Below are 11,201 nucleotides of genomic sequence, written 5' to 3' on the forward strand. Positions count from 1 at the left end.
CATACTTCACTTGTTGGCAATTTTGACACTTAGCCAAAAACTCCACCATATCCTTCTTCATGCCAGGCCACCAATAAAGTTGCTTCAAATCTCTGTACATCTTAGTTACACCCAGATGAATAGAATACAGCAAACCATGGGATTCTGCCAACAATTTCTAAATCAAGTCATCTACCCTAGGAACACAAATTATTCCATTAAATGTGAGCACACCCTCCGCATCAAGAGTGGTCTCTTGTGCCTTACCAATCACGGTCTTCTTTCTAAGCTCATTCAAATTTTCATCCTCAAACTGTTTGGCCTTGATCTCCTCAATGAACGTGGCCCTTACTTCAATGCTAGCTAACACCCACCTCTTTCTGAGATGCTCAACTGCATGAACTTAGACTCCAAGGTCTGAATTTCCTTAGACAAGGGTTGCTTGGATACAGTCAAGCAAGCTAAACTACCCATACTCACTGATTTTCGACTCAAAGCGTCTTCTACCACATTAGCCTTGCCCAGATGGTATTGAATGGTCACATCATAATCCTTGAGTAACTCCATCCACCTTCTCTGTCTCAAATTCAGATCCTTTTGAGTGCACACATGCTGCAAATTACGATGATTAGTAAACACCTAATACTTAACACCATAAAGGTAATGCCGCTAGATCTTAATAGAAAATACTACCCCTACCAACTCCAAATCATGCGTCGGGTAATTCCTTTTATGCACCTTCAACTGACGCAATGCATAAGCTATGACGTTCTTATCCTGCATCAACATAACACCCAAGCCAGAATGTGAAGCATCACAATAAGTAATGAAATCTTTACTTTCCACCGATAGTTCTAGAATAGGTGCGGTGGTCAAACGAGTCTTGAGCTTTTGAAAACTCTCCTGACATTTTTCAGTCCATTCAAATGGTATATCCTTTTTGGTCAAATTTGTCAAGTGAGTGGCAATAGAAGCAAAGTTCTTCACAAATTGATGGTAGTAGCTAGCGAGCCCCACAAAACTCCTAACTTCCGTTATAGAGCTAGGCCGAACCCAATTCTTAACCGCTTCAATCTTTTGGAAATCTACCATCACCCCTTCTTTTGAAACTACATGCCAGAAAAATGCAATTGAAGTCAACCAAAATTCACACTTAGAGAATTTCGCATATAACTTTTGTTTCCCAAGAACACCCAGAACAATACGAAGATGGTTGCCATGCTCTTCCTCACATTTCGAATAGACCAAAATATCATCAATGAAGACAATAACAATCGAATCAAGGAAGGGTTTGAACACCCCATTCATTTAACTCATGAAAGCTGCAGGCGCATTAGTCAAACAAAAAAACATAACTAGAAACTCGTAGTCCCTATAGCAGGTTCTAAACGCCATCTTGGGCACATCCTCAAGCTTAATTTTCAACTGATGGTACCCAGGCCTTAGATCAATCTTAGATAAAACTGATGCTCCTTGCAATTGGTCAAAAGGATCATCTATTCTAGGCAATGGGTACTTGTTTCGAATGGTAACTCTATTCAATTGTCGGTAATCTATACATATCTTCATACTACCATCTTTTTTCTTAACAAACAAGACAGGAGCACCCCATAGGGAAGCACTAGGACAAATAAATCCTTTATCAATAAGTTCTTGGTTTCAGCTTAAGCTCTCTTAATTCTGCTGGAGCCATGCGATACGAATGGATCGATATGGGGCGGGTAACAGGTTCCAAATCAATGCAGAAATCTATCAGTAGGAAACACTTCTCTAAATTCTGACACCACATGAATAGACTCAAGATGGAGACTCAACCTCAACATCTCTAATATGAGCCAAATAAGCCAAACAACCCTGCCCTACTAGTTTACTAGCCCGAATGGAGGATATGATCTTAGCTTGCTTAGGCTTGTAAACCCCTTCCCACTCTAATTTTTCCCTTCTCGGAATTTCTAGAGTCACAGACTTAGTATTACAATTAAGCACAACATAATAGGGAGACAGCCAAGTCATGCCTAAAATTATGTCAAAGTCAGTCATATCCAAATCACCAAATCAACCCAAGTCTGAAAACCCATAAACAAAATAGGGCAAGCACGATAGACATGGGTGTCTATGAAAGACTCTCCAACTAGGGTAGAAACATGGATAGGGGTATCAAGTATATCCCAAATCATATAAAACTCTGAGGCAAATAGCATGGATACATAAGAATAAGTAGAACCCGAATCAAATAACACATTAGTCATCCGATCACAGACAAGAATAGTACTTGTAATCACTGCGTGAGACGCCTCTACCTCACTCTTGCCCGAAAAGGCATAACACTGAGCCCTATCATCTTGACGGGCGACTTCCATGCCTAGCTACACTGTACCTCTACCTGCGTTATCATTTCCCCTACCTCTGCGGCCTCGTTGATTTCATCCTCGCCCACCTTGGGGACACCCTCGACTATTATTACCATTTCCCGATGGTACCACTTCTCTAGACTGCTGCTACGCAAAATCCATCATGTGTGGGTGGGGAAAATATCTCCTCATATGCCCAGGTTCTCTACAATTGTAACAAGTACGATCAAAAGATGGCCTGCTACCCACCGAAGGTGCAGTTCCTGGCTATCCTGAATCAAATTATAAGATGGAGTTCCTGAGTAATTACCTGTAGAGGCGAGCACAGTGGATTGAATTGGCTTGGCTGCAAGTGCTGGCCTCCCTGAACTTCTGGAGTAAGATCCTTGAAAGTTACCCGAGTTCTTGACCCTCTTAGCCAATGCCTTTGCCTGGCTGTCTCACCTCACCCCCTCCACTTTCTTCACAAAGTCTATTACCTCATTAAAGATTTTCCCTGCAGAGGTCATATGAACAGATAAACTTGCAACTCAGAATTTAGTCCCTTAATAAATAAATGGATCCTCTCTTCCTCAGTAGTCACCAGTTGTGTAACATATCTAGACAAGGCATGAAACTTAGCCTCATAAGCAGCCATAGACATACCACCTTGCTCCAAATCCATGAACTCATCCTTCTTACGATCCCTCAAAGTCCGAGGCACATACTTCTTTAAGAACAAAACATGAAACTAGGTCTAAGTAAGTGGGGTAAAACTGAAGATCTACATTCCTCATAAGCTCTCCACCACTACTTAGCCTCACCTTGAAGCTGAAAAGTCATAAACTCAACCCCATGCTGATGGACAATTCCCAACTTATGAAGTCTCTCATAGAAATATTGGATTAACTAATATGCATCCTCATTCTCAGTTCAACTTTAAGAACTTAGTCAATATATCAAGCTCATTACCAGTCATAACAGGACCCAACAAAGGATGAAAGAAAGCATCATTACCTCCAGTTTCACCCACCTTGGGCGCAGTGATAGAAACATGAGGATTGTCATGAGCTTAAGTCGTTTGAACAAAGGGAAGTACTCCAGGACCAACCAATCCTTTCAAGAACGACATGCTCTGTTGAGCTAACATTGGGTCTAAGGGAGGAATACATGTAGTCTCGGCCTACACTTCTTCCTCTAGTCCAACATTCTCCTTCTCCTCAACTCCTACATTCTCCTTTACCTCTTCATGGTGTGCATGAGGGGCCTCATTTCTGGGAGCTCTCCAAACGGTGCTCCATCCCTATTAGGCGGTGCCCTTCCTCGACCTCTACTCCTAGATCTTCCTCTACCCTGCCGCGACCACGACCTCTCACTGCAGATTCCTCAGTTGGAGTATTGACGGGAGCTACGGGTCTGACGTCGTTGAACCTAGTGTTAACCATCTGCGGACAGAAGAATGAAGAATGTTAGATACCAATTTGAATCACCAGATACCAATTGTAATCAAGTTATACCACGAAAGGAGACAAGAGAAACAAAGAGATTTCCTAAAGTCCTATAGCCTATCGAAGAAAAGTACAGATGTCTCCGTACCGTTCCGCAAGACTTTACTAGACTCGTTTTGGTACATCGAGATCAATGAACCTAGGCTCTGATACCAACTTTGTCACGTTCCAGACTATTGTGATTGGCACCCACACTAACCCTCTGGTGGAAGAACAATTAATACTAAGTAGCTAACCAAAGAATCAAACAACTAAGGCGTTTAAAGTTATGGAAGCATGTTTAAATGTTAAGGAAAAGAAATAGAGTCCCAATAAACTTCAAACAAAAGTCTAACAACCAAAACTAACATTGCGGAACTAATGCCTAGAATCTGAAAGTCAATGTACCAAAACATCTAAAGTTCAACCATAAGTCTAAATAAGAAGGGTACAACCTAAATCTAAACATAAGACTAACTAAAGTACTAGTCTAAGTCTGAAATGTGGACATAGACAGAAAAGAGAACTCATGGCAGCCCAGAAAGAACTGGCTCACCCTTGAATTCGAATGGTCACTGATCTTCTAAGAGAGGTTTGTCAATAGCCGCCGAAAGATACCCTGTAATCAACAAAGAAAGAGCAAGTGAAGTATCAGTACACAACCACAGTGTACTGGTAGGATCACGCGGTTGTCCCACTAAGTGCAACATACACAATCCATTACAACATAATATTAACATGCATACACCGAACATATACAATATCAACAACATTCAAGAACAGCGGAGCATTGCACAATTCTCAAATATAAAGTTATGTCAATTCAATAGTCCTCTCATGGAACCCAAACCCAAATTGTTAGCATACCGGAACGTGGTACCCGATCCAATGTTTATGCCGGAACGTGGTAACTGATCCCATATTTATGTCGGAACGTGGCAACCGATCCAAATTAGTGTGTCGGAACGCAACACCCGATCCATTCAATAACCCACAATCACAATCACAAGTATATTCTCATAATCATAACATCAAGTCATGATTTCATCGCAACAATTATTCAATAATCCTTATTTACGAATAATGTGATCAATAATGCAACAGTCGCATACATATATGTATCATAATGAAGCAAGAACAAACATATGTCATACAATCATGAAATCACAACCATCACCTACCTCGAAACAAGCTTGAATCCCTAAGAAACTTGATTCTTCCCTTTCCGAATTCGTTCCGCTTGTTCTTGGTCTACAAACAATTAATTTAACACAGAAATCAATAAACAATGACTAATTACCCGAACTACTAAAAATTCTATCAACCCTAGATCAAACCCATGATCCCCATACCCAGGTTAGGACTTTTTCCACCATAATTTCCAGATAAAAACCCTTTCACATCGATAATTACCCACTACATTACAATCTACTGATTGAAAAACAGATACGGGGAGTTAAAAGCTTACTTTTAGCCTTAAGAATGGTGGGAAAATGTCAAGAATCGCATGGGATTCGTCTCCTTACTCTCAAGAATGAAAATTGTAGAATAAAGACATTTGAGGTTTATTTTTGACTTAAATCGCGACTGTCCCGCCACATCGGTCCTCAGCCCGCCACAGCGGTCCTCAACCCGCAACAGCGGCCCTACCCTGGTGACACAAATTGTCGCCATAGCGGCTTTAACGGAACAGTGAGCAAATTTAATAATTCCAATACCCCTATTTCATAACACACCTTCAACCAACGACACTCAGAAACTACCTGTTCACGCTAAGATCAATTGCGGGAGTTTTACTTGCCCGAATTCAATTTTGTAAGTCATACGGGTTCCTTAACGTCTTAGGTATCTACTCATTTGATCAAATTCATAATTAGACCACCCAATTGTTACCAAATTTACCTAGACTTAAATGACTTCAATTTCGTCCAAATCTGGACTAGGTTGGGAAATTCCAAATTACTACGAAAATGTTTTCTGGCCAAAAATATTTCCCCGTTGGCTTTTCTATAACAATGGGAATAGGTCTTTACATTATTCCCATGCATGTACACACAATAGGGCCATTAACAAGCATATACAACACAAAACTACCGGTCGACCCCTCATCTAACCCTAGTTCACCGGACAAGGATTTTCCCCAATGTACGCTTCATATTTAGCAACTAGGGTACATGTACAATCATCTTTTTTTCTCTGCCCAAAGGCCTAAACATGAATTCTACCGTTAATTAACATTATATTACATAGTGAGCATGAATTTATGACTATTCAATTGAGTAAACCTAGCCTACATGGGTGTTGAACAACTGCAGAGGGATTGCAGCTCCAATCCTAGCTTTCGAACAACGAGATGGTGGACTTCGATCGGGAATCAGCGAGTTGTCGTCAGCCTTGCGTTAGAAATATATTCCTCCTTTCTTCGCAAGCCTAGAGCTGCCTTTTGAGGGTTTCTGGGGTGATCCTCGCCTCGTTTTGACACTTAGGGAAAAAGTAGAAAATAAGACTTCGCGTCATTAAGTTCTGCCCCCGACCATCCCACTCTGGTTGCTTGATTTGGTAAGAAAAACATAGCATGGGGACTTTCCTTTTGTTCACAATGTCTCCACAACGTTCTGAGCATAAAGATTCACGATAAAATGACTGAAACGGTTCTGAAATAGGTGTGGGAAGTTGAATAGGTTCTTGGTGTACAACTTGGATTCAGGCATCATTTAAGGGTTGTATTGCTAGAATTTTTGCATATTAGGTACTAGGGTACTCTAGATAAACTGATCTGATGAAAAATTTCCTAAAAACGAGGTTTCAAGGTGAAAAGGAGCCATGATCGCATTTTGGAGTTCGTCCTAGATGAAGGCCGCTCTGGTGGGCTTCATCCCGGTGTAGCGGACTCCCTTTCTGTTACACCCTGTACGAAACTAGTACGACCTAGCTAAGGATTGACTGAATCTAGTAGGTAGACCTAGAGCCTCACATGTTTTCCTAGGGGCCTCCTTTTGAAATAATGCTCATGGTATGTGGTGTATTTTTGTTTAAGTTGTACATCACTTTGATGACTACATGCTTGTTGGGCTGCTAGTTGAGTTTTGATTTCCTTAAGATGTTTTAAGTGTCATTCGGGGACGAATGTTTCCAAGGAGAGAATATTGCTACACCCCATACGAAACTAGTAAAACCTAGCTAAGGCATGACTGAATCTAGTAGGTTGATCTAGAGCCTCACATGGTAGATTATGGATCGAAACATGTTTAAATGATGAAAAATGGCTATTGAAGTTAGTTTGGTGGCTTTAGAGGTCAAACGTCAAGAAACGACCATGATATCCGGAAACTAGTCTTTGGTGCTAGTGTGGGTGCTAGTGTCTTGTCGTGGTGTTTGGTGTGTTGTTTGAGGTCTAAAACCCATAGGAGTGACTCTTATTCATATATGGACATGTTTAAGGTCGAAACGACCGGGTACGACCCCTCCAAGGACCACCCAAGGGGTCCTTGAGGAGAACCCAACCTTTGGCAAAAAGCTGTCAAAAATAGCTTGACCCACGAAGGCCATTGACGAGGCGTTAATTGATCCACGCCCCGTAGAGTGAGGTCGTGGATCAGGACTGCAACTTGACTTGGTTCCTTGCAACAGGAAAGCCCCAGTCAAAAACCAAGAAGGCAGTCCACGCCATGTGAACCCACCAACGGTTCGTGGATAGGGGTTCCGTAGGTGCTGCCAATTTCCAGCCCTCTAGTTGTAGGTTGGTTATTTGGCATTATTTTGGTTAATTAATTAAGTGATTATGGGGTTGGTTAGTTAGTTAGTTAATCACCTTAATAGGCTAGAAATACCCTAAGCTAAGTCATTAAATCACTTAGAACCAACCCCCCAAAATAGTCCCCCTATGCTGCCTTGGCAGTTTTGCTTCCTCACCTTGGTGGTGATCCACGGAGCCATTCCAAGCCCCGTGGACCAAACCACGGTCCGTGGATGGACCTTGTGAGTCCATACTTAGTTTTCTTAGGGGCCTGCAGCATTTAGAGCCACATTCCCAAACCACGGAACCCAACCACGGCCAGTGGACTGACCAACGGTTCGTGGAAGGCTAGCCGTGGATAAGAACTGTTTTGACAGTTTTTACTTAAGTTGAGGGTTAGTGTTTTAGTTAGTTAATTAAGAGGGGGTTAAGGGAGGTCGGTTAGGTGGTTAATTAATGGACTATATAAGCTTATAGGACCCTAAACCAATCCATTAATTCACCACAAGTCAAGACCCCAAAACATAACCCAATTCTTTTCACTCCCAAAATTCTCTCTCTCAAAACTCTCTCAACTCAAGACTCCATTGAAGAACTTGGAAGGAGCTTAGAAAGGACTTCTATATGGGAGGTTTCACACTAAATTCATAGGTTTTAACTAAGGTATGGTTGATCTTCACTATTGGGATCCCTTTCCCCAAGAGGTCCTCCCAAAGATGATTTTTTCAAAATCCCCCAAATTGTAGATTTCGATCCAAAAACGTGGGTCTTCTTTCTAAATGTTGAATTGTAATTATAAACTGATTTTTATTGATTATATATGATACAATTATGGATGAATTCATGTAGTGTTGGTGAATTTTGAAGAATCCCCCTTAAGACCCATGTTTCCCCTTCTTTCTCCAATTCTAACCCTAGTTTGTGTTGAATAGTGATTGAAGGTTATGAATTGTATGTGATGCTTTGTAATTCATGTTTGTATGATGATATCATGTTTGTATGATGATATTACCCTAAATTATGTATGATTACTATGGAATTAGGTTTAAGTGTTGAATGGGGCCTTGAACGCTATGAGGAGATGATGTCAATGTGATTCTTTATGTATTGTTGAATGTACTTGCTTAATTCATGTATGATGAAGTTTGACGATGGTTCCCTCTTCCCTATAACCATAGTTGGTAAGTTATCATGTTATTATGAGACGCAATGCAAGTATCAATGTTGTGAGATGTTGGTATTATTGTTGTTATGTTGAATTGAAGGTAATTCTTGTTAACACAATATGAACATGCTATGAGTAAAGGTATTTTATGTGAAAGGCTTTCTTACACATGTACACACACATGAATGAATGAAGTTATTTCTAATGTAATGAATGTGAGTCTCTTGAAAGGTTTCCTCAATTGTACTCTAAACTAGTCTATGTTATGCATGGTATGATAATGTGAAAGGTACTTCTCACATGATGAAGGTTCTTGATGAAAGGTCTTCTCATCTATGAACTTTTGAGCTTTTATGATTAGATGAGGGGTATTCCCCTAAAGGTATTCTATATGACCTTAAATGGTAATGTAAAGACTAATGACTACCTTAAAAGGGAAAGATAAGCTTAGCACCAAGGGATATGTGGGTTCCTTCATGAAGGAGGGAGGTCCCAAATGGGATGGGTTCCTTCACAAAGGAGGGAGGTTTCCGTTATGAAATCTCGTGAGATGGAAACTTGCACGTTAGAAAGTATAAGTTTTCTAGAAGCAATCTACATATCCCTTAACTATGTGCCCTCATAGGACTCTTAGCTAGTGGATCCACCTAGATGCTATAATGACTTTCATGCCCTACCTGGGCAAGTAGGACACTCTCTGTTCAGTGTGAGAGGTATACACCGGATTCCATGTAGCTCTCATGGTCTATGTCATTATGGCGAAGTTTCCTGAATGCTTAAAATATGAATGAAGATAAGGACATGAACTCTAGCTAGGCTACTTGGAGGATACTATTTAGTGTAGGTAATAGAGTGGGACGTTGCCTATGCATTTTACAAGTGGGTCTTAAGAGGGGTTCTAGTATGAGTTCTTCATACATGGTTACTTATGAATGTGTTATGGTTAGTTTGCTTATCATGATGATTAATGAAGTGTGTGACTATGCTTATGACTTCTTAATGGTTTACTTAGTATATATGGGGGTATGGGACTTCATATGTACATTGCACTAGTAGGCTTGAAAAGGGGGTTGTGAGTGGTGTCTTACGGAGTGATTTTAAAAGATGAAAAGCATGTTAAGGTAAGCTTCACCTATTGTAAGATATGAATGATGATTATGCATGTGAACTTCACCTATGACTTCTTTATGAATTAGCTTAGTATATGTGAGGGTATGGACCTCCATGTGTACATTGCACAATTGAGTTCATGAAGGACTTGTGAAGATGGTTTAACTATGATATAAACTATTTGAATTATGACTAAGATGTATGATATGAACATGTTGCATGAACTATGCCTTAATGGTGTTGTTCTATCTTATTATGAAGATTATGAATAATGCATGTTTTATTTGTATTATGCTAATGATTGACTTTTCTCAATATGAGCTAATGGTTGTGAATGTCACCTTACTAAGTATATGACCTATGGATAAGACTAATGTATGATAAGTATGAGCATGGTGATCCAAAGGTAATAGTTAGTGTAGGTAGGACTGTGGACTCTACCTATGTATTGCACAAGTAGAACCTAGGTATGTGATTACTCTATTATGATGCAATGACCTTGATATGGACTATGCATGAGTATTATGTCTTGTAATGAGTGATATATGCACTATGACTATGTTTGGTGACTATGCTTTGTTTATGTGTTACCCTTGTGTTTGATAAACTATATGTGAGTTCTTAATGACTTATGTTCTCTCCAACTCTTCTAAAGAATGGTGTTCAAAAGTGCATAAATCATGGTTTCAACTAAATTTCCCTTTAAGCATGTTTTAATGGTTTTACTTGCATGGCTTCCATACTTAGTACGTGTGTTATACTAACCCATATTTCTTCTACATTTTTACAAAGTGTAGGGTTTGGTGATGGGATGTCTTATGCTTGGAAGTTAGGTTTCTATGGAGCTTGGGAATGAATACTTGGGGAGTCCTCATAGTTTCGAGGATGAACCTACCTCGTACACTTATGTCATTATGTCTTTATGTTTTATGTCTTTAGACTTGTGTAAGGGTCGTGTCCCTAGTAATTATTATGTAAGGGCGGTGTCCCTAAGTTGTTATGAAAGAGTTGTTATTCTAAATGTTATAGATACTTTGAGACATAGTGTCATAGACTCTCTCTTATTTTATGAAGACTTCGATTGTAAAGAAATTTTTTAAATTTTCTGCTATTTCCATATGCTTTAATGTTCATGATATGCTAAGGGCTTGTATAAGACCTCCAAGAGGTCGAGTACACCGTGTTACGACTAGGGAGTGCTCTCGGGTCATGACAAACTTGGTAGTAGAGCATAAGGTTTTGAAATGTTCTTAGGATGTCTCAAACCATGTCTAGTAGAGTCTTGTTAATCGATCTGAGTCGTGACACATCTATGAGCGTGAGGCTATAGGTCGTTATGAAACTTCAATTCTTCATTATCTAAGTCGTGCCATAGATCTATAAGCTCTCTCTCT

This window comes from Solanum stenotomum, chromosome 3 (assembly GCF_019186545.1).
Source record: "Solanum stenotomum isolate F172 chromosome 3, ASM1918654v1, whole genome shotgun sequence".
Lineage (NCBI taxonomy): Eukaryota > Viridiplantae > Streptophyta > Magnoliopsida > Solanales > Solanaceae > Solanum > Solanum stenotomum.